Source organism: Ambystoma mexicanum, chromosome 4q, assembly GCF_040938575.1.
Source record: "Ambystoma mexicanum isolate Mex_15411 chromosome 4q, UKY_AmexF1_1, whole genome shotgun sequence".
NCBI classification, from domain to species: Eukaryota; Metazoa; Chordata; class Amphibia; order Caudata; family Ambystomatidae; genus Ambystoma; species Ambystoma mexicanum.
In genome coordinates, this window is record NC_090928.1 from 1,241,252,888 (window position 1) to 1,241,279,582 (window position 26,695).

The 26,695-nt window shown below is 50.1% G+C and overlaps 1 protein-coding gene across 4 annotated transcripts in view; it reads left to right on the forward strand.

Annotated features, from left to right (window-relative positions):
- The window catches only part of TJAP1 (tight junction associated protein 1), a 580,368-nt gene that overhangs the window by 320,647 nt on the left and 233,026 nt on the right, over positions 1-26,695 (forward strand). For all 4 annotated transcript variants that reach the window (XM_069608809.1, XM_069608808.1, XM_069608811.1 and 1 more), the window contains one exon: positions 3,715-3,863. The gene's annotated coding sequence lies outside the window, so the exon portion shown is untranslated. The remainder of the gene's footprint in view (positions 1-3,714; positions 3,864-26,695) is intronic.

Below are 26,695 nucleotides of genomic sequence, written 5' to 3' on the forward strand. Positions count from 1 at the left end.
TGGAAATGTATACATTGAGAGTTCCATCTGCAAACAGTTGAGAGCTGTGGTTAACATACAATCTTACTAACGCTGTTACCTTCCATCACATCAATTGTGTACATGTTTTCCTTTGAGCACGGTCCAGCACACATTAAACCCAAGTGGTGTGACTGCTTCATTTGAGCCACGACAAACTATAAACCTCCTAGCATTGATTTATTCCCCGAATGAAGCACGTTTTGTATTTAAATGGTTAAACTGAGTATTATGTAGACTAAGTCTTGTTTTGCTAGACATGCGTGTAAAGTACTTGGGGTCACAGTCATCCATGCAGTGTTCTGCCTACACTAAAGATCTATCGGCGATGCCATTTAATTCTGGGGAGGGGGGGAGTGGAGGGGGGGACATCTGTCTGAATCCGAGGCAAAACATGATCCAGATCAGCCAAGAATCGGACAAACCGCAAGGCTGCCAATGAGCATCTTAGTCTGAGATTGCACGTGACCGGGAACTATGCCGTTCAACGTCGCCCGCGTCTCGCTGCTGGTGGTGCATATGCTCGCTGAATCCAATTCAAAGAGTGGATGACCTGCAAGCGACCTGTCCGCATAATGGAAGGCCTCCAATTAAATCTGAAAAAACTGCATACAAATGGCCACCTTTTTTCATTATTTATTTTTATCATAGTTTATAAAAAGCATGGAATGATCATTTGTGGCGAATCCAAGGGGGGATTTGTTATAAAACAATATTGACCGGAGCGGTGGCCCTTTTTGTTTTTGTATTTTGGAATAAAAATCCCATGTGACCATGGTGCCAGTATTTTAGCTGATTTGAATAATGTCAGTAAAAACATGTCAAGATGGGAAGCTAAAAATCTAGAAACATTGCAAAAACATTTGACCCCTGACCTTCAAGAACTCAAGTTATACAAGGTTTGACTCTTCAGAGGCATTCTCTTATTTCCTTTGTTGTTGCTAAATGCCACATTTCAATACATGCCTGGCTCTGTGATGTTTCTACAGCGCGGTCATGAAAGTCTGGGTTTATATCGCTAGCCTTACAGGGCAAAATAGAAGCGTAGGGAGGGTAATGAGACTCTAGAAGTAGACTGGGGGTTGGGGCCCTTAGTACCAGACTCCCCAAAGCATGTATCCTTCATCGTCCCCAACTGTACCATCCAGCAGCAACATGCGCCTGTTTTTAGCCCCTGGAGCATTTTTGGGGACTGCTTTCATTTTAACGCTAACATGCCCAGGCAGGTCCCCTAATCCTGCGATCATCATTTTTCCTTGTATACATAAACTGATACGGTACAAAAGAGTAAATATGGCTCGTAGTTTCCAGGCACTTTACTGTTATAGTGAGTGCTATAGCAAATTGCCCAGTGTTTGTTACTTGCTCACAAGGGTTTCATGCTTGAAACACTATCTCATACCTGATTCAATTTACTGTACTCATTCTTATGGTATTAAAAAGCTCTTTGATTGCATGCCAATCATCACCAGGACACCACATTTGTGCTATTTGGCCACCTTTTTCTTAATTATTGGGCATTTATTCACAGAATGATGCTTAATTACTCGCTGATTGAGTTGTTTATCCACTGAGTGAGAGAGTAATTAATTTACAAACCTAAGTAGAAAGGAATTTCCAGGTTAGACTGGGTGCAGTCTAGAACATCTGCTCCTACGCTGAGTGAACCTAGGGGCATGTTTCAGTGTCTCCACATCCCTGCTCTGCCAATGACTCTAGCCTTTCCACCAGGCCACCCAAGGCAATGTGCCTACCCGGGAGCGCTGCAAATAACCGATGCGTTTTGTTCCTGGCATGAAGTGTATCCACAGCCTCTACCAGCAACCTCTGGGCTGCAGGGAGACCATTTCATGCATTGCAAACCCTGAGACGCGTCTGCATCTCTAAGCAAGATCCCGGGAATCGGCACACCTTGCCCGGGCTGGGCATATTGCACGTTTAGCAGCCCGCTGCTGCCCTCCCTTTTCCCGCTCATCCATCCATCCATTATGCGCTGCTGCCTGTTGGCTTCTGGGGATGGTTGGGTATATATATATATTTTTTTATATTTTCCTTCTCACGATCGCCTGTAAATGTTTAAATGTCCTTGGGAAGATTGCGTGAAATTTGAATTGTGTAAATGCGATTTGGATGTTTTTTAAATTATAACATAACATGAAATTCCAGAACTTCTTTATTTTAACAGTGTCCTATGTAATGATGTCATGCACGGATGCCCGGGGAGTTAGCCTGGTTTGTTGTGGTATGTGCTGTGTAGGGGGTACACCCATCTGAGGGGCTGGCTCAGAATGTTGGGAATGTGGGGAGGTTGAAGTGGTGTATTGCAATGTTACCTGGATGTCATGCACGGATTCCTGGCTCAGAATGTTGGGAATGTGGGGAGGTTGAAGTGGTGCATTGCAATGTTACCTGGATGTCATGCACGGATTCCTGGCTCAGAATGTTGGGAATGTGGGGAGGTTGAAGTGGTGCATTGCAATGTTACCTGGATGTCATGCACGGATTCCTGGCTCAGAAGGTGGTTGGGAATATGGGGAGGTTGAAGTGGTGCATCGCAATGTTACCTGGATGTCATGCACGGATTCCTGGTTCAGAAGGTGGTTGGGAATATGGGGAGGTTGAAGTGGTGCATTGCAATGTTACCTGGATGTCATGCACGGATGCCCGGGTAGTTTTGTTTAGGTGCTGCGTCTATGTGCATCTGAGGGGCTGGCTCAGAAGGTGGTTGGGAATATGGGGAGGTTGAAGTGGTGCATTGCAATGTTACCTGGATGTCATGCACGGATTCCTGGCTCAGAAGGTGGTTGGGAATATGGGGAGGTTGAAGTGGTGCATTGCAATGTTACCTGGATGTCATGCACGGATGCCCGGGTAGTTTTGTTTAGGTGCTGCGTCTATGTGCATCTGAGGGGCTGGCTCAGAAGGTGGTTTGGAATATGGGGAGGTTGAAGTGGTGTTTAAGCCTTGTGGGCTCTACCTTTTGCAGCATCTGAAACCCAACTATGGGGGGGGGGGGGGATTACAGCACAGCACAGGATTGCATGTACAACCTTGCAATGCATGGTCAGTGACATTTGTGGGCGCCTGGGATGGGGCAGCCGTGCCCAAGAGGAGGCGCAAAACAGCACTAGAACATTGCCTTTAAACAATTGCACTCCCCCCGCCTCCTCTGTGCTCCCGTTTTCCAACATATCCCCTTTCCGAAAGACGGCACAAGATTAAGCTGAACATGTGAATCGTACAAACCGGAAGCCTGTGCAAGCTCTCGAAGCACTCTCTACACATGTCGGAGTATTTGTGTCACGTGCACCCACCTGTGCGCTGTGCTGGTCTCTGGTTGGCGGTTTTCTCCTTGCGTCCAGCGTTGCTCCTGCGTCTGGTGAGTCCTCTTCTGCCAGGCGGGGGGCGACTCCCCACATGCTCTTCCTAGCTTCTGCCAGTGCTGCTCACAGGGGACATATCCGGAGAATAGAAGCCCGCACGGAAGAGCAAGCACCAAGTAGAACTCATTTCATATCCAAAGTCATAAATGTATATTTTCCTTTTTTTAAAAAAAGTTATGTGCAAATGTATGGGTTTGTTTGATTCTCTTTGTCCTGGAACTGGCCCACAGCACCTCAGCTTCACGCATTGCCCTCTTGCTCTCACTTCCCGCTTTATTGTCAGTGAAAGTAATGTTTACCCCTTCCCTTTCAGCCTTCATCATTGCTGCAGTACCTCGGCCAGTAGCCGATTGGAACAGAACCCTCCCACCCTCCACGAAGGGAGTAGAGCCCACCAATCTTGGAGCACTCCGCCGTCTCCCGCCGCCGTACTCCAGATGAAACGACCCTTTGGTCCATCAGGTACTAACGAAGGCGTAAAGTTTCACCTCGTCTCCTTGCACTGTGTGGGCAAAGGCTTAGAATGGGCCCTGTGGCAACAAGCCGTCCCCAGGTGGGCAAAGGCTTAGAAGGGGCCTTGTGTGGTATGCCATACCCAGGTGGGCAAAGGCTTAGAAGGGGCCTTGTGCGGCATGCCGTCCCCAGGTGGGCAAAGGCTTCGAAGGGGCCTTGTGCGGCATGCTGTCCCCAGGTGGGCAAAGGCTTCGAAGGGGCCTTGTGCGGCATGCTGTCCCCAGGTGGGGAAATGCTTAGAAGGGGCCTTGTGTGGTATGCCAGCCCCAGGTGGGCAAAGGCTTATAAGGGGCCTTGTGTGGTATGCCATCCCCAGGTGGGCAAAGGAGTTTAGGAAGAAATAATATCACGCTATCGGGGTCACCACTGAAGGCAAGCGTCCCCAAACAGCACGATCCTCCCCGCAATGAGAGACAATGAAGGACTCTCCCAAGATGGGAATAAGGCCAAGACAGAGTGTGGGTGAGCGTAAATGGGAGTTTATCAATCAGAATAGGGCATGCAAAGAACTCTGCAAACTCCGAGAGCGCTCTGTCTGACAATAGCAAAGACAGGCGTATATATTTACAAAAAACGTCATAAGAACCTACACACTATAGGGGGCACAAGTTCATGGGGATTGGGTGGCGACGACTAGCTATAGGTGCTGCTGCGATGTGGTTGGCTTTGGCTGGTAGACGTCACTGGTCAGCCTCGTGGGTTGGGCTGGGCCTGGCAGGTCAGCCGAGTTCATCCGGGCGGTGTTGTTGTGCCATTGTGGCCAGTGTCAGAGATGAATGTCTTTTCCTGACTTATTTGCCCTAGGCCATGCACACCGCAGTCATTCAGTTATTGCAATATTATTTTTTTAGTAAATCTTTCAATAGGTTATTCTACAGGTTAATGCAACACAGGAGGAATGCACCTTGAGAGGGGTTTGATGGTGATTCATCAGTGCATGGCTACCAGTGTCCTGTTGACCGGTACCATAGGTCGAGGGGCTAAGTCTCAGGGCATGGGACTGGCGGTACATGTCTTTCTGTCTTGTTAGAAGTCGTTATGAATGTGCTGCTGTATGTTACCACAGTATTGGGTGTCCTAATTGTACAGGGGCCATAAGTCTAAGGTGATCCAGTGGGTTGTAGGGTGTAAGAGGGGGCACCTTTGGATTTTTGTATTCAGGCGGAGGTTTACTGCTGGGCTGTAAATAATGCAGGTGGCGGGCCATGGCCTTGGATGCTGCAGAGGGGACTACAAATCTTTAAAGCGGCTCCAGCCTAGTTGGGGGAGGTGGAGCAGCGCAGCGCGGGCCTCTGCTCTCTTGTTTGGCAGTCTTCGCAGGGAGGGAGGGGGAATGGCCTTGCGCATATTCATAAAGGTATCTTCCTCGCGTGTTGCCAATTTTAGGTGAAAACATCATAAACATTCAAATACTATACAATACTCATTTGAATCATACGAAGACATCCATTTTAACTTTGCTAAATGTCTCTCAAATATAGCCAGTGTGAGCACGTTATTAGTACACTACATTTTAACAACTACAACATTGCGTTATATGCATATACATTTACAGTAAGTGAGGTAGTAGTGAGGTTGGTGGAGCACAAAGAGTGACTCGCCACCATCCGTGAGGGTAGTGGCACATAAGGGATTTAGATATACACACATGAAGGGTGTATTCTCGCGCGTCCTTCACATGAGCCCTCTGTGTGGTTACATCTGTCTTTTCCTTGCACCCTAGCAGCATTAGTCCGGTTATGGCGCAGGACCATGGGGTGTAAGCTTTTCAATGATACACATAACGAATAGTCCCCTGGAACGCTTTTTTATTGTTAGCACACAACTGCAGTGGTGTGGGCTCTTCATTGCTAATGTCATATAAGCATGCATTCTACCATATTTATACATTTTATAGGTTTCTTTAATAGAAGAGGTGTTGTGAGGAAAATGTGCATATTGCAGGTAGTTTTGGCATTGGTATTTGGGAACTTTTGCTTTTATCCGAGGACCGTTTTACAGTTCTCTTTTTCACCCAGGCCTCGCTGGCCGGGTCATGCTGGGAGCAGTGATACACTGCGGAAGGTGAAATGTTACAGTGTTAGTATCTTACACTAGCTCATGTCCGTCTTGTTCTTGGGAACGGGCTCACAGCGGATCTGCCAGGGAGCTGCGGCCACAGGGATAATTGAAACTCTCCGAGGGTGGGGGCCGCGCTACAGTGCGCTGAGCTCACACCATCTTTATTAGACAAAATGGTTTCTGAGGCCTAGCCAAATTCAATACGTGTGGGCAATGTCTTCAGCAGGTGAGCCCTCTACCACCTGGGCCCTGGTGGTATGAGGGGACGCCCGATGAGCCATGGCCCTCACCTGGGGAAGGGATGTAGGCAAGGGGGGTCTTTTGGACCAATCCTCCCCTACATATGCCAGCCCCAGGTGGGCAAAGGCTTAGAAGGGGCCTTGTGTGGAATGCCATCCCCAGGTGGGCAAAGGCTTAGAAGGGGCCTTGTGCGGCATGCTGTCTCCACGTGGGCAAAGGCTTAGAAAGGCCATTGTGGCGACATGCCGTCCCCAGGTGGGCAAACGCTTAGAAGGGGCCTTGTGCGGCATGCTGATCACATTTGGGTAAAGGCCAAGAAAAGGCATTGTAGCAATGTGCTGTCTTCAGGTGGGCAAAGGCTTAGAAGGGGCCCTGTGGCGACATGCTGTCTTCAGGTGGGCAAAGGCTTAGAAGGGGACCTATGGCGATATGCCGTCCCCAGGTGGGGAAATGCTTAGAAGGGGCCTTGTGTGGTATGCCAGCCCCAAGTGGGCAAAGGCTTAGAAGGGGCCTTGTGTGGTATGCATCCCCAGGTGGGCAAAGGCTTAGAAGGGGCCTTGTGTGGTATGCCAGCCCCAGGTGGGCAAAGGCTTAGAAGGGGCCTTGTGTGGTATGCCAGCCCCAGGTGGGCAAAGGCTTGGAAGGGGCCTTGTGTGGTATGCCAGCCCCAGGTGGGCAAAGGCATAGAAGGGGCCTTGTGTGGAATGCCGTCCCCAGATGGGCAAAGGCTTAGAAGGGGCCTTGTGTGGAATGCCGTCCCCAGGTGGGCAAAGGCTTAGGAAGGGCATTGTGGTGACTTGGTGCATCAATAAAACACGTCCATAAATGAATACATGTGCAGTTGGGGGAGCAGAGGCATTTGTCCAGAAAGTAACGCTGCCATTGAAAGCTTTCAGTAGCAGAGTAGATGCTACAGGCTAGGTTGTGTTCTCTTAGACCTGAGCACATGACTAGCACAGGCTGGCCTCCGTGCTACCTCCGAGATTGGCCTGGGTACATGGCAAGGCTATGTAGGGAACTAGCTTGCCAGACATGTTTGCAGTCCGTGCCCAGGCCCTGCCTTCCAGCCTGGCTTCTTCCCGTAGTTCAATTCTAGGGGTGTCTGGCAATATTATCAGATGGGTGCCGTGCCTGTTGCTGTTGTCTGTTGAATACTCGTTTGGGTAGGATCAGGGTGCTCCTCCTGTGTGACTCCCTAGAGAATGGTGACTGTGCGAGTCCCTGCTGGATGGAAGGTGGTGCAGGAGGGGCATAGCGTGAAATGGCCTTCCAGGTAAGTCTGTCAGGCTTTGCTCTGGCAAATGCCAACTCCCCACGGGAAATCTGATCGATTGCATCGCACTCCCCGCAGTTACTTTGCCGCACTGAAAAGTCCAGATATACGTGCTCCGAGGCCCCTCTTCTCACGGCGGGGCCATGGATCTAGCCGTGCGAGCCCACTAGGAACGGCGACTTGCTGACGCCCGTACAGCCACACGGGGTGGCATGCTTACTGCATATGTTCCATGCACCGTCACTGGAACACTGGTTCGAATCAAGCATTCTGCTTTTATTTGGGCCCTGGCTCTGTGTGCAAAGCAACATCTGCCGACAGGCTTCCGGGGAGGGTCGCCAGAGTCCGCTCAGTGGGACCTAGAGTGCGGTGGGAGTTGCACATCATCAAGCTCTATGTTGGGAAGGAGGCAGCAAAAGTCTGATGCACTGGTTAACTTGTCGAAGGGGGCTTATTATTCATCAAAAACAAATGAACATCTTTATTGTGCATATGGCTATTAAACAAACCATAAGCACGTTTACACAATAATATCACATCAATCATACACAGTACATTTCATGTGTCATCATATTTGTCTGAAAGCAACTAGACCTGATATTCATTGGCAACGGCACAGTAAAGAAAAAAACGTAAGGCGTCACATTGACTTTAAAATGTGATCGTCATACGAATAACATTTCCTAAAAACAATGTTAAATACTACTTGGGCGCCTTCGTATATCGAGGGTAACTTTAGTGCCTCCTTCCAAATATTATGAGCAGCTGCAGTTACAATAGATTTGGCACCTAAAGCACACTCCAAAATATGCTCATCTGTTTGACAAAATTCTTGTAGCCCTTGAGATAGTGACGTTTTAATGCCGAACAAGACTATGAAATATGGTGACTTGTCTCAATCCTATTCCCACAAAGTCGACACAGCCTGTCTTCATAGGGGATTTTTTTCCCAGGCCCAGTATACTCCATTGTAGGGAGAAGATTTAAACGTAGTTATACAATGAAACGCCTTAATGTAAGAGAGCATGGTTTAGTTAAATACGTTTGAGGAGGGAAAAACTTTGATTGGCGTATTCATTATATCTTTTTTTATTGAGCACTTGTCAATATTGTTTACTCTGTCCCAATATCTCGATATGCTCGGCTGTATTTGGGGCTCCCAGAGGAACTTCATAAGGTATTTCCAAAGATGACAAATAGTAAAGAGCAGTCTGTGCTAATTCTTGGAAAAACAGTGTTGCAGCAATGGAAAGTTTCCTACCAATTGGACTAGACAACTTATTCGAATTTATGTGCGACAAAGTTATCATTAAATAGAGCAAAGTTCAAATAGCATATTGAAATAAGAGGAGGGAGTCAGAATTCCATTCTTAATGCCTCGACTGGGACAGAGCAGGGAAGATTTATTGAAGAGCGATACATTTTAACCTCAAATTTGTCAAGCCATCTGATCTATCTTTCGAATGGTTTGTGTCCTCCCACTTATTCCTCATTTTAGATACTTGTATCATCAGCTTTGCTGCTTCTGAAAAATGTTTTCCCACCATAGTGTCAAGGGTTTTGACCCATGTTGAATTATTAGACGGGGTGGATGTGGGGATGAGCTGTCGCCGCCCATCATTCTATCCCAGAACAAAACTAAATCAATAGACTGGGTGGATGTGGGGATGAGCTGTCGCCGCCCATCAGTCCATCTCAGAACCAGGAAAACCGCGCGGTTGGGCACACACCAAAATGGTTGTCTACCCTGCCACCCACCAGTGCCAGCATGATGGACCAGAAGCGCCAGGGGTGAAAGGTAGTGTCAAAGGAAACATAACAGGCCTGTTAGCTTAAAAGCACTTTAAAATCACCTTTGTTTCCCTGAATGCAAGCTCAAAATGCCTATTTTAAACATCACAAGATATTCAAAAATCTCAATGAACACCAGCAGACATTTGGCAGAATGTATTCATGTGTGCATACAAAATCTGGGAAGATGAAGAGCCCAAAACAATGTTTATAACAAAACTGGCTGAGCTGTGGATGTCAGCAGCTTAAGTGAAATTGGACTAAAACCACTAAAATCGAAATGTTTAAATTAAATGAGTGACCTACTTTTGAGTGTCACATAGTTTGCAACTGTTAAATGTCTTGGTTTTGAACTTAGAATCAGCATTCTAGCTGCATGTGTAAAAATTGTAAGTTTGATTTAAACTGGGAACAAACAGGACATTTAGCTGAAGCTTGGCTTAAAGAAATTGAATTCTGCCTGACCCCGACAGGAGTTGAACTGGCTCAACAACTCTTCCCAGGCCTGGCTGCATCCTGCTGCCCCCACCAAAAGGAGATCCCACCTCTCCGATTGAATTAAGGGAGGGGTACCTGCAGACTGCAGGAAGTTGAACAAAGCTCTGTCCTGGGCTCAGGCAAATGTTATATTGGGGGGGTCGTAAAATGGCTTCCTCTTGGGAGAAACTGGGAGGGGCAGTGCCTGTGAGAGCCAGCTGAGCTTGGGGGAAGTGGATAAACCAGTTATTCCACCATGTGATGTGGGAAGCCACACCCCTTTTTGACCAGGGCATAATTTTAAAAAGATAGATAACTCATAGTGCGGACTGGTCAAAATTATATAAATAATATCATTATTCTTGGGATTTTTCCGTGCACATTTTAAAAGGCGTTGGGACTCTGTACCATGTTCTGAAGCAGAACCCCGCTATTTATTGATATTGCAGACACTGTGTTTAAGCTAGACAATAAAAATTTACTGGAATGTGTGTAGAATGGGGGTGTACAGTTGTGTCAAATCTGGAAAGGTTTAAAGGTCGTTATCTGGATGAAAAGGGGCAGAATTCTGTCAAAAGTGGACACGACATCGTACAAAGACAGGGATCGGATGGTTTGGTACTACAGAAAATATGTTAACTGGACCTATAATATTAGAAAAATGGTACATAGATAAATGTGTGTTTTGATCAAATATAGATTTGTGTGCAATTTGACAGGGGAAGGATCCTCGGACCATAAAACCTACAGCATCACTCTGACTCACATTGCCTTCCCCCAATCAAGGGAGAGAGGAGGAATTGGCCAATGATAAGTGAGAGGGGCAGGTTTGGTTATGACCAACGCGCACACCCACTTTCTAAAGACAAAAAAAGGACCACTGAAAGACAGGCAGGACATTCACTTTCCACTTTCTTGCGGGACGCTTTGCCGGGAGACTCCAGACTTCAAATCCATCAACCTCCAGAGACCAGAGATCCAGAGAGACCAGAGATCCAGAGAGACCAGAACTGTGCAGTGCTGAGAGCAGAACCAGAGACCAGACCGCTGTGAAGAACCGCTAGCAGAAGTCCAGCCAATCCTAACCCGATCGGTGACAAAGCCATTCCTGTCCAAAAGATAGTGTGAGTACTCTAGGACTGTGCCAGACTAATCTCTTAGTTTAAAATAATCTAATTAAAACTATTTTAACCTATTTAGAACTACCTCATAGGAATCGTGTGTGTCATTCTGTCCTTTTTAAAGCTGAAAACTGTCACCTGTCATTTTGAACTTTTAAATTTCAAATCCGAAAAACTATCTTCACAAAATCATCCGTATCTCCGGAACCGTTTGTGCTAGGAGCGAGATTTTCTTTCATCTTAAAGCTAAGATTCTAGGCTTTCCACAATTTCAGCCACGTGTAAAAATCAGCAGCTCCTTGCTTTCCTTTGCTAAAATTTGTTTTAACCTGCTAGTTACTCATAGAGCATTGCTAAAGTGAGCCTGAACTAATATAATCTAGATATCACCCACTCTGAACCTCTAGAGGGAATTAAAAGCATTTTTAGCACATATTTATCACTTCATTGTCATCACATTCAAAGCATTTTGGGCCGGTGTTTCAAACTTCTACCTGTTTTCCTCTAAGCTTGCTGGGGGGGGAACTGAAATTCGTATTGTATTTGATTGCATTCCTGAGAACTGTGTGTTCTTCTTTCCATCTCCTTATATTGCATAAAGGGGGGGAGTGAATCGTCAAGGAAAAGTGATTACATTGTCTTTTGTTGAAACCATATCAAGTTCTTTTCTGTACTGCATTTCATTCATCATTGTTTCCTTGAACCATATAAAGCATTCTTTCCCACCTTATTCTTCTGTTCCTATTCATAAGTAACCAAGAACTGTGCTATTGTAGGATTACCTCTTGCTGATTGCTGCTCATATTCACAAGTGTGCTATCCATTATCAATTTATTTATAGAAGTGTGATATATATATTTCTGAGGCTTGTGGAATCTGCTTAGATCACATGCTGTGCATAGGCCGACATCTAGTGGAAGCTGCGGAGTATTACAGTTTGTTTTTCGAAACTCGAAAATGGGCGTCGACACAGGCGTGCCAGTAATACTATCCCTAGTGTGACGTCCACTGTACCCAAGATCCCTCACGCGTCTGGGATCCTCTGATTGTTTTTTTCCGCCATACTGGTCGGAAGCATCTTGCGGAGTCCCCTGGCCTTAGCCATACTTTTGCTATTATTGCAATTTAAAATTATTTATTGACATCCTTCCCCACCCCAACGTCGACCATCGACACTCGACGACGGCTGGAGAAGACATCGACCGTCGGCTGCTGCACGACGGATCTGGGCCTCGGAAGGCCGCTGGCCTCGGCCCGGGCCTAGTAGGCCGCTGGCCTCGGCCCTGCAAGTAGGGAGAGTGGGGGGTGGTACATACTCTTCACTCTTGGTATATAGGTACACCTTATATATTTCCTACACTTACCAGCCCGCTGCCTCAAGGTGCGTATGGAGGGTACCCCTTTCCAATTCTGCCCCAAGTACAATCGCAAATACCCTTGGGTCGACGGGCACGCCACGTGCAATCTCTGCTTGCCGAGGGACCACCCCGAAGCGAACTGCAGAGCGTGTAGTAGGTTTAAACCTAAAACACTTAAGGACCGTTCGACAAAGCGTTGGGCCCACCACGCCAGGCAGGCAGCCATGGCAGCGGAGGGCGCCTTCAGCGATGGCAGCGACGCCGTCCTTTCGGACGGCGAGGGCATTACGGCGTCGAAAGACTGCCGAGCGCAGGTCCCCGACCTCGGAAGGTTGTCCGGCAGGGCGGCTATGGGGAAGACCCCCGGCGACGCAAGCGCTACACCTACACACACTAAGCACACTAAGTCCAACCGAACCTCGACGACGTCGACTTCTCGGAAAGAGGCACGGATAGAACGGTCCGACTCGGTGTCCTCTGGGCGCTCTCGATCGAGATCGCCTCATGACGCAAGGCAATCATCCACTCTTGCCAAGAGTGCCTCGCTCCCTAGATTAACGGAAGTTCGATCGTCGGAAGACGAAGACGACTTCCACCCCCAGGCCGCGCTCCAAGAGACCGAGAGCGCAGTTAACACCAGCGAGGCCCCACGCTCGAAACAAGATACCTCTCCCGACCCTCGGCGCCAGGCGTCGAAAGTCTCTGGGGCCTCCAAGGGGCAGGGAAAACATTTTTCCACGCACGGGGAGGGAGGGAAACAGCGGAAAGCTCAGCCTTCCACTCCTGTAAGACCATCCTTCCACCCCAAGCAGACAGATAAACATAAATCTACTGGGACATCAACATCCAGCAAGGGTACCCTTGATAAGTCCTCTAAATTGCCTACTAAAGTCATACCCTGTTCCAAAGAATGGTCCAGTGAGGACATAGACAGGGTCATGTCAAGGATGTCTTCCTTAGCGGATTTTTATGACAAAAACCCAGAACATTTCCTTTCGTATGACCCTCAAGGGGCCACACCCTCAGGCTCCTCTGATCCTATCCCCCTAAGTAAAAAGGCCCGGGTCGAAAGACCTGACCCCTTCGAGGTGCAGCCTTACTCTACTCCATACTCTACTCCACACCCCAGATACCAAGGACAACCTTTCCCTGAAGGGGACCAGGAGTTTTCAATTATGGAGGAACGAACCGGGTCTGAATACTATGCGGAGGATGAGGACCTGGAGGAGGTAGAAGATGAGCAGGAAATTTACAAAGTAGATTCCCCGGTAGAGAGCGAAGCCCCAGTTACCGACTCGCCAGTTGATAACCAACCCCTCCTTAATGAAGTTCTTGCTCGCGCAGCAGAACATTTTCACATCGACACCCACGGTGTACAGGAGGAAAGGGACTTCGCAGAAGAGTTGGTGGGAGAGAGGAGGCCGGTCGCTCAGACCATCCCTATCCATAAATCCATCCAACGTAGAATAGATCCATCCCTGGTGGATCCTAACCTCACCAGAGCCGTCAACCCCAGAATCGAAAAACTTTTTCGGGCAGCCCAGTCTGACCCTCTTTATATAAGAGGTCATCTTAAACCAGACTCCCTAGTGGTTACCAACACTCGGAAGAGGGCTGGGACACCCTTATCGTCGTCAGAAGCTCCTCCCGACAAGGAGAGCAAAAGACTGTACGGGTTGGGCAGGAAGGTAGCCTCAACGTCCGCCTACCAAGCAAGGATTGCAAACTCCACCACCCTGTTGGCAAGTTACAACTGCCATCAATGGGAAGAGGTCGCGGCGCTCATAGCCTCTGCTCCTGAACCGTTAAAGGGCCAGTTGGCTCGGATCTCGGCAGAAGGGAGAGCCGTGTCTGGTTGCATATTAAAAGCAACTTTCGACGCTGCAGACAACGCAGGAAGATTGATAGCAGAAGGTACTGTTATCAAGAGACATGCGTGGTTACGGCAGTCGGGGTTCAAAACAGAAACACAGGCTTCATTAATAGACAAGCCGGTAGAACCAGATCTATTGTTTGGGAAAGCGGTCGAAGACGCACTTAAGAATGCCAAGGACGAGTACGAGACTCTCAAATCCCTTGGCCAGCTTACCAACAAACCCCCGAACCAGAGGGGGAACAGTAATTTTCGTCGCCCATGCGGCCAAAATTCACAAAGAGGCAACTATGCCCAAGGACAGGGTACACAATGGAACAACAACCAGCAGTCTACCCAAAGTTACAGCTAGGGTAACAAGAGAGGTCGTGGAAGAGGCAGAGGCAGCCCCAACAAGGGAGGTGGCACGCCTCCGCCAAAGCAGTGACGCTCAGTTCAGGGTCCCTTCTCACACAACCCCAGTAGGGGGACGCATTTCCAACTTCACCCAGACTTGGGAAGGGATCACCTCAGACAGATGGGTGCTGTCAACAGTGGCCACAGGATATTGTATAGAATTACTGCAGCGTCCCCGGAACCACCCTCCACGACAAAGAATACACTCCTTAGAACATCAGAAGATCCTTCTCGAGGAGATCGCCATTCTGCTAGAAAAGGACGCGATAGAACTCGTCCCAGGACACCAGGTAAACAAGGGTATCTATTCAACTTACTTCCTTGTGCCAAAAAAGATTTGACAATGCGCCCAGTATTGGACCTACGGCCTGCCAACAAGTATGTCAAGCCCCAAAAATTCCGTATGACCACGCTACAAGAGGTAATCCCCCTCCTAAAAAAGGGGGACTACATGGCAACCTTGGATATGAAAGATGCTTATTTTCATATTTCCATGCTCCCGGCGCACAAAAAATACTTGCGCTTCAAAGTGGACAGTCGCCACTACCAATTCAAGGTACTGCCCTTCGGGATAGCTTCAGCACCAAGGGTATTCACCAAGGTACTGGCGGTGGCAGCTGCACACCTACGCAGGGAGGCAATCCCAGTGTACCCTTATCTGGACGACTGGCTCATAACGGGGGAAACCCCAAGAATTTGCAGGTCAAACATTCAGAGGACTATCGACCTCCTCCACGAGTTAGGCTTCTCTATCAACGAGAAGAAGTCAAGTCTGGTGCCAAGCACCTCAAAACAGTTCCTAGGAGCAATCCTAGATACTCAGAAAGGGTTGACCTTCCCCTCGGAAGAGAGAATTCGGAATATACTACTGCAAATTCCACATTATCAGTCAGGTCAACAAATAACGGTACGCAAAGCAATGCGGTTACTGGGCATGATGGCGTCATGCATTTACCTGGTCCCCCACGCGCGTCTGCGCATGCGTCCCATGCAGGAATGGTTGGCGAAACAGTGGTCTCAGGCAAGTGGTCAGTGGGACGATCTAGTGGTCGTTTCGCCAACACTCGTACAGAGCTTACACTGGTGGACAAAAGAGAATCTCGCAAGGGGAAAACCCTTTTACGATCCCGAAGTACAAGCAGTGGTAACTACAGATGCTTGCCTGACTGGGTGGGGAGCTCACCATCTCCACCACACAGCTCAGGGTCTCTGGTCTCACTCAGTAGCCAAGAACCACATCAACCTGCTAGAGCTTCTGGCAGTATTCCGAGCGCTTCGGGCGTTCGAGCCCCATCTACTAAACTTGTCGGTGCAGATCCGGACGGACAGCACGACAGCCATGTTCTATCTGAACAAACAAGGAGGGACTCGTTCGCCAAATCTGTCCAAGCTTGCCCAGAAAATCTGGATATGGGCACTCAGACGGAACATCTTCCTATCAGCACAACATGTTCCAGGGGAGCTCAATTCCCTAGCGGATGCCCTAAGCAGAGACTCCCTTCCAGAAGAACACGAATGGGTCCTTCACAGAGAGATCGTAGAAGATCTCTTCTCTCAGTGGGGTTTCCCCACTATAGACCTATTCGCCACAAGCGAAAACAAACAATGCCCAGGATTTGCATCCAGGTTCCCCCAGCCAGACTCCCAAGGGAACGCCCTGTGGATGAACTGGTCAGGGATGTTTGCGTACGCTTTTCCACCAACTCCTCTCATCAGGAAGGTGGTGTACAAGATGAACAAGGAATCGATGACGCTCATCCTAGTTGCTCCCATGTGGGTGAGACAACCATGGTTTCCACACCTACGCAGGATGGCGCTGTGCGAGCCCATAAAACTCCCAGCCTGGTACAACCTACTGTCCCAGCAACAAGGTCTAACAGTGCACCAGGAACCCAACTCAATGAACCTGGCAGCATGGCTCCTGAGGTCATAGAGTTTGGGCATCTCAATTTACCACAGAGGTGTATGGACATCCTAAAAGAATCCAGGAAACCAAACACAAGGCACTGTTACTTTGACAAGTGGAAGAGATTCGTTATTTGGTGCCAGAATAAACAAATCAACCCAGTTGATTGCACTCCTTCCAACGTGGTAACATACATGCTCCACCTGCTGGACGCAGGTTTGGTTTTTAACTCTCTGAAAGTACACCTGGCAGCCCTCTCGGCTTACACCACATCCCATAACAAAGTATCGTGGTGGAAAGTACCAGTGGTTAAAGCCTTCATGGAAGGAGTAAAGAGACTTCACCCTCCTATTTCGAACCCACCGCCAGGATGGGACCTCAATGTGGTGCTAGCTAAGCTCATGGGCCCCCCTTTCGAACCCATGCATAAAAGTAGTCTCAAACACCTGACTTATAAAACGGCCTTCTTAGTAGCCATTACCTCCATAAGAAGGGTCAGTGAAATTCAGGCTCTGTCAGTGCAGGATCCTTTCTTTATTATCCACAAAGACAAACTGGTTTTACGCACACACCCTAGGTTCTCACCTAAATTCATATCTAAATTCCATGTAAACCAGTCCATCGAGCTTCCGGCTTTCTTCCAGAACCCGCAAAGCTCGGCTGAGGTGAAACTACACACCCTTGATGTGCGTAGGGCGGTCCTCTACTATGTAAATAAGACCAGACCGCTAAGAAAAACAGATCAACTGTTTGTCTCCGTAGCTACAGGCAGAGAGGGGGATCGCGTCTCTAAAGGCGCGATCTCGAAGTGGATTATCAACTGTATACAGCTGTGTTACTCTCTTTCTGGAAAAACTCTGCCTTTTACGCCAAGGGCCCATTCTACTAGAGGCATTGGTGCCACTCTGGCTTTCATTGCAAATGTTCCCCTCTACACCATTTGCAAAGCAGCTACTTGGAGCTCTATTCACACTTTTACTCAGCATTACTGCATTGACACTCATTCCAAGACAGATACACAAGTGGGACAAGCGGTTCTAAGACACCTGTTTGCTCATGACCCTTCTCACATCCCACCTCCTTCTTCGGGTACTGCTCACTAATCTATGCACAGCATGTGATCTAAGCAGATTCCACAAGCCTCAGAAGGGATACATTACTCACCGTAATCGTATTTCTGATGCTTGTATCTGCTTAGATTCACATGCGACCCACCCTTCCTCCCCTCCGAGAGAAGGCGCATGATTGCTTGTAGTCTTACCTTTCTGTCTATCTGCTTGGATTATCTGTACTCACGCTACTCCTCATGCTTCCTCATGTCAGAAAAAATACAATCTGAGGATCCCAGACGCGTGAGGGATCTTGGGTACAGTGGACGTCACACTAGGGATAGTATTACTGGCACGCCTGTGTCGACGCCCATTTTCGAGTTTCGAAAAACAAACTGTAATACTCCGCAGCTTCCACTAGATGTCGGCCTATGCACAGCATGTGAATCTAAGCAGATACAAGCATCAGAAATACGATTACGGTGAGTAATGTATCCCATATAATATATAGTTTAATTTTTCAAATAAACCTTTCAAATTTGCAAAACAAGTCTACTTCTTGGCTCAGTGGGGTCAGGGGGATTCTAAGAGAGGGGTGTTATGCAAGGGTTCATCATCCAGATTATAACTTGCCATAAAAATATATAAATAAGGGCTTCTCTTGGGCATCCCAGACAAGGCACTGACTTAGTGGGATTGCTTGATTGGAGTCACTTACAATAGGGTGCTGTGTTCAATGTCATGGCGTCTGTCATTCGAGGGCTGCTGTAGAACGTTGACATATTCTGTAGTATAAATAGCTCGAGCCGCGCCCGTTGGCTTCAGTTCCGTTTTTCCGAAAGTTTTCGCTTCGTGTGTATGAAAACGGCGCTTCAGTCTTTCGATAGGTCTTCAATCCTTCTACCCCCGAAAACTGGCTTATTAAAATGCCAGAATTGCGGGAAGAAAATGTCCATAACTGATCCCCATTGAATCTGCCACTTGTGCCTGGGTCCTGACCATCAAGTTGACGACTGCTGTTCCTGTCAAACTATAATGGGTAAAGCTCTCAAGGAACGACGAGATAAATTGGCGGTGGGGGGGGAATCTTCGAAGGCCTCTTTGAGGAAAAATAAAGGCTCTGCAGAGTCTAGGGAAGAGTCCCGGCATAAGTCGAAGTCTAGATCGAGGAGTCGGTTAATCAAATCTTCGTTTTCTCCTGTTCAAAGAAGAGATGTCACTGATCTTCTACTTCTTCTTCATCTTCTGATACAGGGATTATCACTCTAAGCATGATTCCCCTAGTAAATCGGAGGCTTTTAGAGCCTCCATTATGCGAATCTTCGAAAATGCGGCTGACCCCCTCGAAGAATGCCCCAGTTCATTCTACGGATGACATAGGAAGGTCGGAGACTAGATGCTTTAAATCCGGGGAAAATCGTTGAGGGTGTCGTCGAGAGAACCCTCTCCGATACCTCATAAAAAGAGCAAGACAGGCCTATCTGTGCATAAACCGAAGGTGACACCAGACAAAATGGCATCTTGTTCCAAACCGTCTTCGAAACCTGTGTTGAAGGTTTCCTCGATGCCTTCCTCGACGACGACCTCTATCTAAAACCTTCGACTTCATCGAAGCCATCGTCGACAACATCAACGCCTTTGTCAAGGACGACATTGATTCCGGCACCATTATCGACACCATTGGCAAAACCAAGGTCGATGCCCTCACAAACTACGGGTAAAATGTATACCCCTGTACCAAGTAAATACTTCACCTGAATTAGAATTCGACAAACCTGACCCAACTGATCATGCTGACTCAGCATATAGAAATATTATGAATAGGGTGGTGGAGTTCATGGATGGAACAGAAATTCACCCACCTACGAACAGGGTGACATGAAGGACATTCTCAGTGAAGGTCCTCAAAAAGATCCTGTTCTTCCTTTTTCATAGAGCACTTCAGAGGAGGGTTATGGCCGCATGGGAAACCCCAGAATCTGGACCGGCGGTAAACAGAAATTTTGCTAGGAAATATAGACCTTCATCCTCTGATCCTGACCGTTTAACTAAGCACCCTACACTTGAAAGCTTAGTGGTCCAGGCATCTACATCCACCAGACAAACGGCATACCCCTCTATTCCCCCAGATAGGCATGATAAGAGAATTGATATCTGGTCTCGCAAGATTTTTTTCTTTGAGCAGTATGGCTTTAAAGTCAACAAATGTGACTTGCAACCTTGCAAGGTTTACATACACCCTGTGGGATTGTATTAGTGCGGCGGCTGAACACATTCCTGAGGTCGAGGAACGAGACTGCTTCCTGGCGATTCTAAAAGATGGAAAGGAGGCTATGGGGTAATGCCTCCAGTCATGACTGGACACTGCTGACAGCATCAGCAGGTCCATGGCTTCTAGCACTGGGCTACACAGGTTTGCGTGGCTGAGAAAGTCGGCCTTTGCACCATATGTGCAGGCCAGGCTACTCAATATGCCCTTTGACGGCTTGAGGTTGTTCGGCAGCAAGGCGGATGAGTCTAGAGAAGCTACAGACCTCTAAGGCGGCAGCTAAGTCACTTAGCACCTCCCTACGTCAACCTCAGCAACACTCCTACTCAGGCTGATCTTCTTGGAGGGGTCGTCCTATTTGTTTTTTTATTCCTCATTTGGAAGAGGACAGGCTAGTCGGAGAGGACAAAGAAAATGTCCTTGTGGTAGACGAGGAAAGGGTACTAGATCAGCCCCAGCAGCGGCAACTGTTCCCTCAGCCGCTGCTGCAGCCGCCTCTAAGCCACTCTGAGGCCTTTACACACAAGACCCTGGTGGGAGGCAGGGTCTCTCAGCATCTGAACGAGTGGTATGGCATTACTTCAGATGCTTGGGCACTGGAAACAGTGGCTCAATGTTACTGCCTTCCTTTTCAGAAAAGGCCTCGGGACCATCCACTGGGATACAACTCTGTCAAGATTCCAGATCCACTCCTGTTGCAGGAAATTTTAACCCTGCTAGAGAAAGGTGCAATAGAACATGTACCTGTAGCGGAGAGGAGCCATGGTTGGTATTCCCCATACTTACGGGTCGGCCATGTGTTTTTAAGCCTTACTCGCCCGATTTTAGAAAAATTTCCTTTGGACCTTACCCGAGTTTTCGTCCATTAAACGCACGCGAAAACAGGCAGTAGGGCGCCGCCATTTTGTGATAATCCTATCACTTGCTGCATCGTCCTGGCTGACCTGCTTTTGCGGCACTAAATCCTATCCCCCGCCACTGAGCCTGACATTATCAAAACATTCATATCCCCCGCCTCTTTCCGTGACGTTTCTGTGCTGCGTAGGCAAATGCACCCAGTCGTCTTCTACGCGACTTCACACAGAACCCGGAAACCAACACAGATCAACTCACAACACAGCGCGCCACAATTTGGAATATGAAACTGTAATTTAAAATCAAACAGCAACACGGTAAACTTGGTAAAGTACATTTATTTGACATTAAGAGGCCGATTCATGGAATAATTAGCGCGGTGCAAGTGGCCAAAAACGTGCGATTCGCAGTGGAATAGCGAAAATCGCAGTGCAAGTGCAAAAAGCAGCGCACATCGATTCATGGAAGGCCGTGCGCGAGAAAACCATCGGATGTGCGCTAAAAAAGTGCGCGGCGCACGTTGGCGCACAGGCCATCTAACGGCGTGCGCCAGGTCACAGCGAAAATCGCACAGGCCACAGCAAAAATCGCACATAGCGCGGCGCACACAACAAAAGTAGGCGGAACACGGGGCGTAACACTCGGAATGGGGAACAACTTGCCAAAATGTGGGCGTCACGGGGGAAGTACAGGGTGCAAGTGCGCGGAACGCCCACACGCTCGCCTACAACATGTATTCATGGAATCGAATAGGGCAAAACAGCGCACGGTCAAACCAGCGCACAGGCACAAACACGACCGCCACCAGAAAGCAGGCGGTAGCGTCCCTGCGCCTGTAATAAATGTGCACCAACAAATAGCACCTATATACAGCTATGATGAATGCCCCATACTGTGGACCCCCCGGGACAAATGACGTGCAAAGGGGTACCCACAAACACGGACACCCGCTGACTGAAAAATAACGTGTGCGTGTATTTCGGGGTGCGCGGGAAGTTTCACACGCGATTTGGCTGGGTACGTGGATTCCAGGGGTGCGTGGGAAGTTTCACACACGATTTGGCTGGGTACGTGGATTTCAGGGGTGCGCGGGAAGTTTCACATGCGATTTGGCAGCGTACGTGGATTTCAGGGGTGCGCGTGAAGTTCCACACGCGATTGGCCTGGGTAGGTGTACTACGGGGTGCGCGGGAAGTTCCACACGCGATTGGGCTGGGTACGTGTACTATGGGGTGCGCGGGAAGTTCCACACGCGATTGGCCTGGGTAGGTGTACTACGGGGTGCGCGGGAAGTTCCACACGCGATTGGGCTGGGTACGTGTACTATGGGGTGCGCGGGAAGTTCCACACGCGATTGGCCTGGGTAGGTGTACTACGGGGTGCGCGGGAAGTTCCACACGCGATTGGGCTGGGTACGTGTACTATGGGGTGCGCGGGAAGTTCCACACGCGATTGGCCTGGCTAGGTGGGGGTGCGCGGGAATTTCCACACGCGATTGGCCTGGGTACGTGTATGCCGATGTGCGCGGAAGATTCACACGTGATTTCTGCAGGGTACGTGTATTTTGGTGGTGCCGGGGAATGCTACACGTGATTTGGCCATGTGGGTCCCCCCAGGTGTTCCCTCTACACCCTTCACGGCCCCTGCAGGCAGCCCACACCACAGGGTACTACCCTGCACCCCAGCTCATGTCCCACAGGCAACCCATCCACCATGGCCATGCCCACCAGCCAACCCACATGTCACCTTGCACCACTGATTACCAACACATGTCTCCCACCACCCCCACCCCCCAGCAGTGCAGGGGCAGCCTCCACCAGGCCCCCACTCATGTCTCCCACCACCCCCATCCCACAGCCACCAGGGGCAGCCTCCACCAGGCCCCCACTCATGTCTCCCACCACTCCCACCCCCCAGCAGTGCAGGGGCAGCCTCCACCAGGCCCCCACCCATGTCTACCACCACCCCCCACCCCCCAGCCACCAGGGGCAGCCTCCACCAGGCCCCCACTCATGTCTACCACCACCCCCAGCCACCAGGGGCAGCCTTCACCAGGCCCCCACTCATGTCCCCTATTACCCCCAACCCCCAGCAGTGCAGGGGCAGCCTTCACCAGGCCCCCACTCATGTCCCCTATTACCCCCAACCCCCAGCAGTGCAGGGGCAGCCTCCACCAGGCCCCCACTCATGTCTCCCACCACCCCCACCCCCCAGCCACCAGGGGCAGCCTCCACCAGGCCCCCACTCATGTCTCCCACCACCCCCATCCCACAGCCACCAGGGGCAGCCTCCACCAGGCCCCCACTCATGTCTCCCACCACCCCCACCCCCCAGCCACCAGGGGCAGCCTCCACCAGGCCCCCACTCATGTCTCCCACCACCCCCACCCCCCAGCCACCAGGGGCAGCCTCCACCAGGCCCCCACTCATGTCTCCCACCACCCCCATCCCACAGCCACCAGGGGCAGCCTCCACCAGGCCCCCACTCATGTCTCCCACCACCCCCATCCCACAGCCACCAGGGGCAGCCTCCACCAGGCCCCCACCCATGTCTCCCACCATCCCCACCCCCCAGCCACCAGGTGCAGCCTCCACCAGGCCCCCACTCATGTCCCCTATTACCCCCACCGCCTGCAGTGCAGGGGCAGCCTCCACCAGGCCCCCACTCATGTCTCCCACCACCCCCACTCCCCAGCCACCAGGGGCAGCCTCCACCAGGCCCCCACTCATGTCTCCCACCACCCCCACCCCCCAGCCACCAGGGGCAGCCTCCACCAAGCCCCCACTCATGTCTCCCACCAAGCCCCCACTCATGTCTCCCACCACCCCCACCTGTGCAATTTGCCTGGGTATGTTTACTTCGGGGTGCGCGTGAACTTCCACACGCAATTTGCCTGGGTACGTGTACTACGGGGTGCGCGTGAACTTCCACACGCGATTGGGCCTGTGAGAGTGGGTTACATGTATTCCAGGGGTGGGCGGGAATATTTACCCGCGACTGTGCCTGTGAGAGCGTGCTACGTGTATTCCTGGGGTGGGCGGGAAGATTCACACGTTCGCCTACGACGTGCCGAAAAATGGTCCAATCCTGAGACACGTACGCCAGCATGAAGCAGGCGTACGTCGACCCGCGCAGCATAAAAGTGCGCGCAAACAACAAACAAGCTCATACGCCAGGATGAATATACCATTCCTAGCAGCAGTGGCCGTGGGTTACCAAAGGAGGAGGAGGAGGAGGATAGTGAGGGCCCGAATTTTCACTCCCAGAACCAGCCTTTTTGGGATGCCTGATGACCAGGTGTATGGGAGGTACAGGTTTCCCCCACACATAATACTGGACCTGGTCAGTGAGTGGGAGGATGACCTCACATCACCCACCCTCTGCTCCCAAGCACTCAGCCCCCTGGAGAAGGTCCTCAATGTACTGCACTTCGTGACCACAGGATCATTTCAGCGGACAAGTGACATATTGGGTGGGGTGTCACAGGCCACGCAGTCACGCTGCCTACACCAGGTCTTGAACATCATCACTGCACGCCCATCAGTCCGTAGGCACATATACCTGCCCAGGACACCTGCCGAAAGGCAGGCTGCCACCCTCTATTTCTACGGTGTGGCACAATTTCCAAAAGTTCTAGGTGCCATTGACTGCACCCATGTGGCACTACGTCCCCCCAGGGCATCTGAGCACATCTATAGGAACCGCAAGCACTGGCATTCCATCAACGTGCAGGTAGTATGTAATGCTAAGGGAATCATCACCTCAGTATATGCCAACTATCCAGGGTCCACCCACGACAGCTTCATTTACCGAATGTCTACCCTAAACCGGGACCTACAAGCTGGCCGGCATGGCGATACATGGCTGCTTGGTGAGTATGAATGCCACTGCACATGCATGCATGTCGGATGCAGAGTTATGTCACTACCCCACTAATGATACCCATCACCTCCTCACCAGGGGACAGTGCCTACCCTCTGAGCACCCACATGACGCCAATCCGGAACCCCATCACGCCTCCAGAGGTAAGATGCAACACAGCCCATATTGCAACCCGGGGCATAGTGGAGCGCACATTCGGAGTGCTCAAGTCACGCTTTCGCTCCCTTGACCGTTCTGGCGGGCAGATGTTATATGCGCCCCCAGTAGTGTGCAGGATCATAGTGGCAGCATGTGTCCTGCACAATGTTGCAACACGCCGGGCCCTGGCCGTGGACATGGTGGTGCCCCCACATCCCCAACTACATGCACGCCCGCTGCGCATGGGAGGGGAGAGGGCACGGGGTGAGGCAGCCCGTACGCAGCTGGTGGCTAATTACTTCACATAGAAATCACACCCCAGTGGAGTGCACACAGGCCTGGCACATACCATCTGATAAGCAATGATGACTCAACCTGACAATTAAGACGAACAAAGGGACTGTCAACTGTCAGAACCATAGCAGCCTGAGATTGTTCATGTGGAAGTGTCACAATGTGTGCATCACTACCTACACAAACCCCACCAATGCAGTGTCATGAAAAGACACTTCCATGCTGCAGAAATGAATACCCACTTGCAAAATACTACATGAAAACAGTGCCATGTCACCCACCCCCTCCCCGGCACGGCCACACAACACACCATGGCATGTCATGTAATGTGAGAGGAAAGAAATGAATCCCCACAACATGCCCCAAGTGTCAGCATATACAGTGTCCCTAATGGAAACCTGTCCACACATGAAATGCTCACAGTAATGCAGGACCTACAACCCACATTACCAAATACTTACCAAGAATACCAATCACCTACACAACCTCCAACCTACCTTAAACATGACATTACAGACTTAAAAATTAGCTAGCCTCACCACCTGATGATGACAGCCCTCCGAACACTTGCAAGTATACAGTGTTAGCGCCACGCAAGAGTGTAGGTGCACTGCTTACAACATGGACTCCAGTTCCAAGGTGGACCGCATTGTGAAGACATGAGGAATGGACCTGCAAATATGGAGGATGAGATGGATGCAGAGGCACATATCAATACACCACACAGTGTACAATACAACAACAATATGCACTATGAATGTATACGCAGTATTGACTACAGACTGCCCACACAGCTCATGGGAGTCCAATGTCACCATGTACGTCAATGTCACTTGGGCACACCCTTTGCAAGCCCATGGAAACGGGAAGCAGGAGGGGTGTGTGTGACAAAAACCCAAGCATCTGAACCAAATCCATGACAAGCCTGCATGTGCCCAGCCACAATGCAGCGTATGCCCACGGGAGCCACACAAGGCAACACACTGTCCCAAAAAAAAAAAAATATCTAAAATGGCCATTAATGGACCCGGGAGGGTTGGGGAGGCCACCCAGGAGGTCCGAGAACGGGGTGCACACCAAAACCCACCTGTGTGGATCTTGCGGAAAAAAAAACACCTCCATGGGCTCATGGCCTACACGGCTACCCTATTGTGGGAGTATCACTGCTGTCGCTATTCTCACCCTCTGCAGCTGCATCCGGAGGTGGTGGCACTATGGGAGGCAGCCCACGCAAAGCCCTAGTCTGTTCCTCCATAGCTGCAAGCATGCGGGTGTGGTAGGTCTCGTTCTGTAGGATGAGTGTGCGGAGGTCCCCATGCAACAACTCACGGGATGCCCGGACCTCCGCCCTAGTTGCCTGCATCTCAGCTGAGAGCGTACGGGTGAGACGCTCCAGCTGCTGTTCTGTCCTTCGGTTTGTTGAAGCCTCAAGCTCAACAAGAGTTGTCCTGAGGTGAAGGAGTTCCAGCCTCAGGGCTTCCCTGTGGCCCTGGGACTCTATGGAGAGGGCTTCCTGCAGAGTCGCCAGTACCGCCCGCCTGTCCCTGTCGGACGCCAACATGTCCTCCCTGTGTGACTGGCAGATGGAGTCGGTTGCCTGCTGTAGTCGCTCCATCAGCCTTTCGGCGGGGACAATGGAAGTGGCCACCCTATCCATGGCCTGAGCCATCATCTCTGATGATGCTACCTGTTGGGTTGCCATACCGTAAATGGATTGCTCCCATGCGGTATTGCCAGCTGGCGTACGGCAACCACGTCGGCGGGCACCACACCTGTCTGGGGCAAGGCGAACTGCACC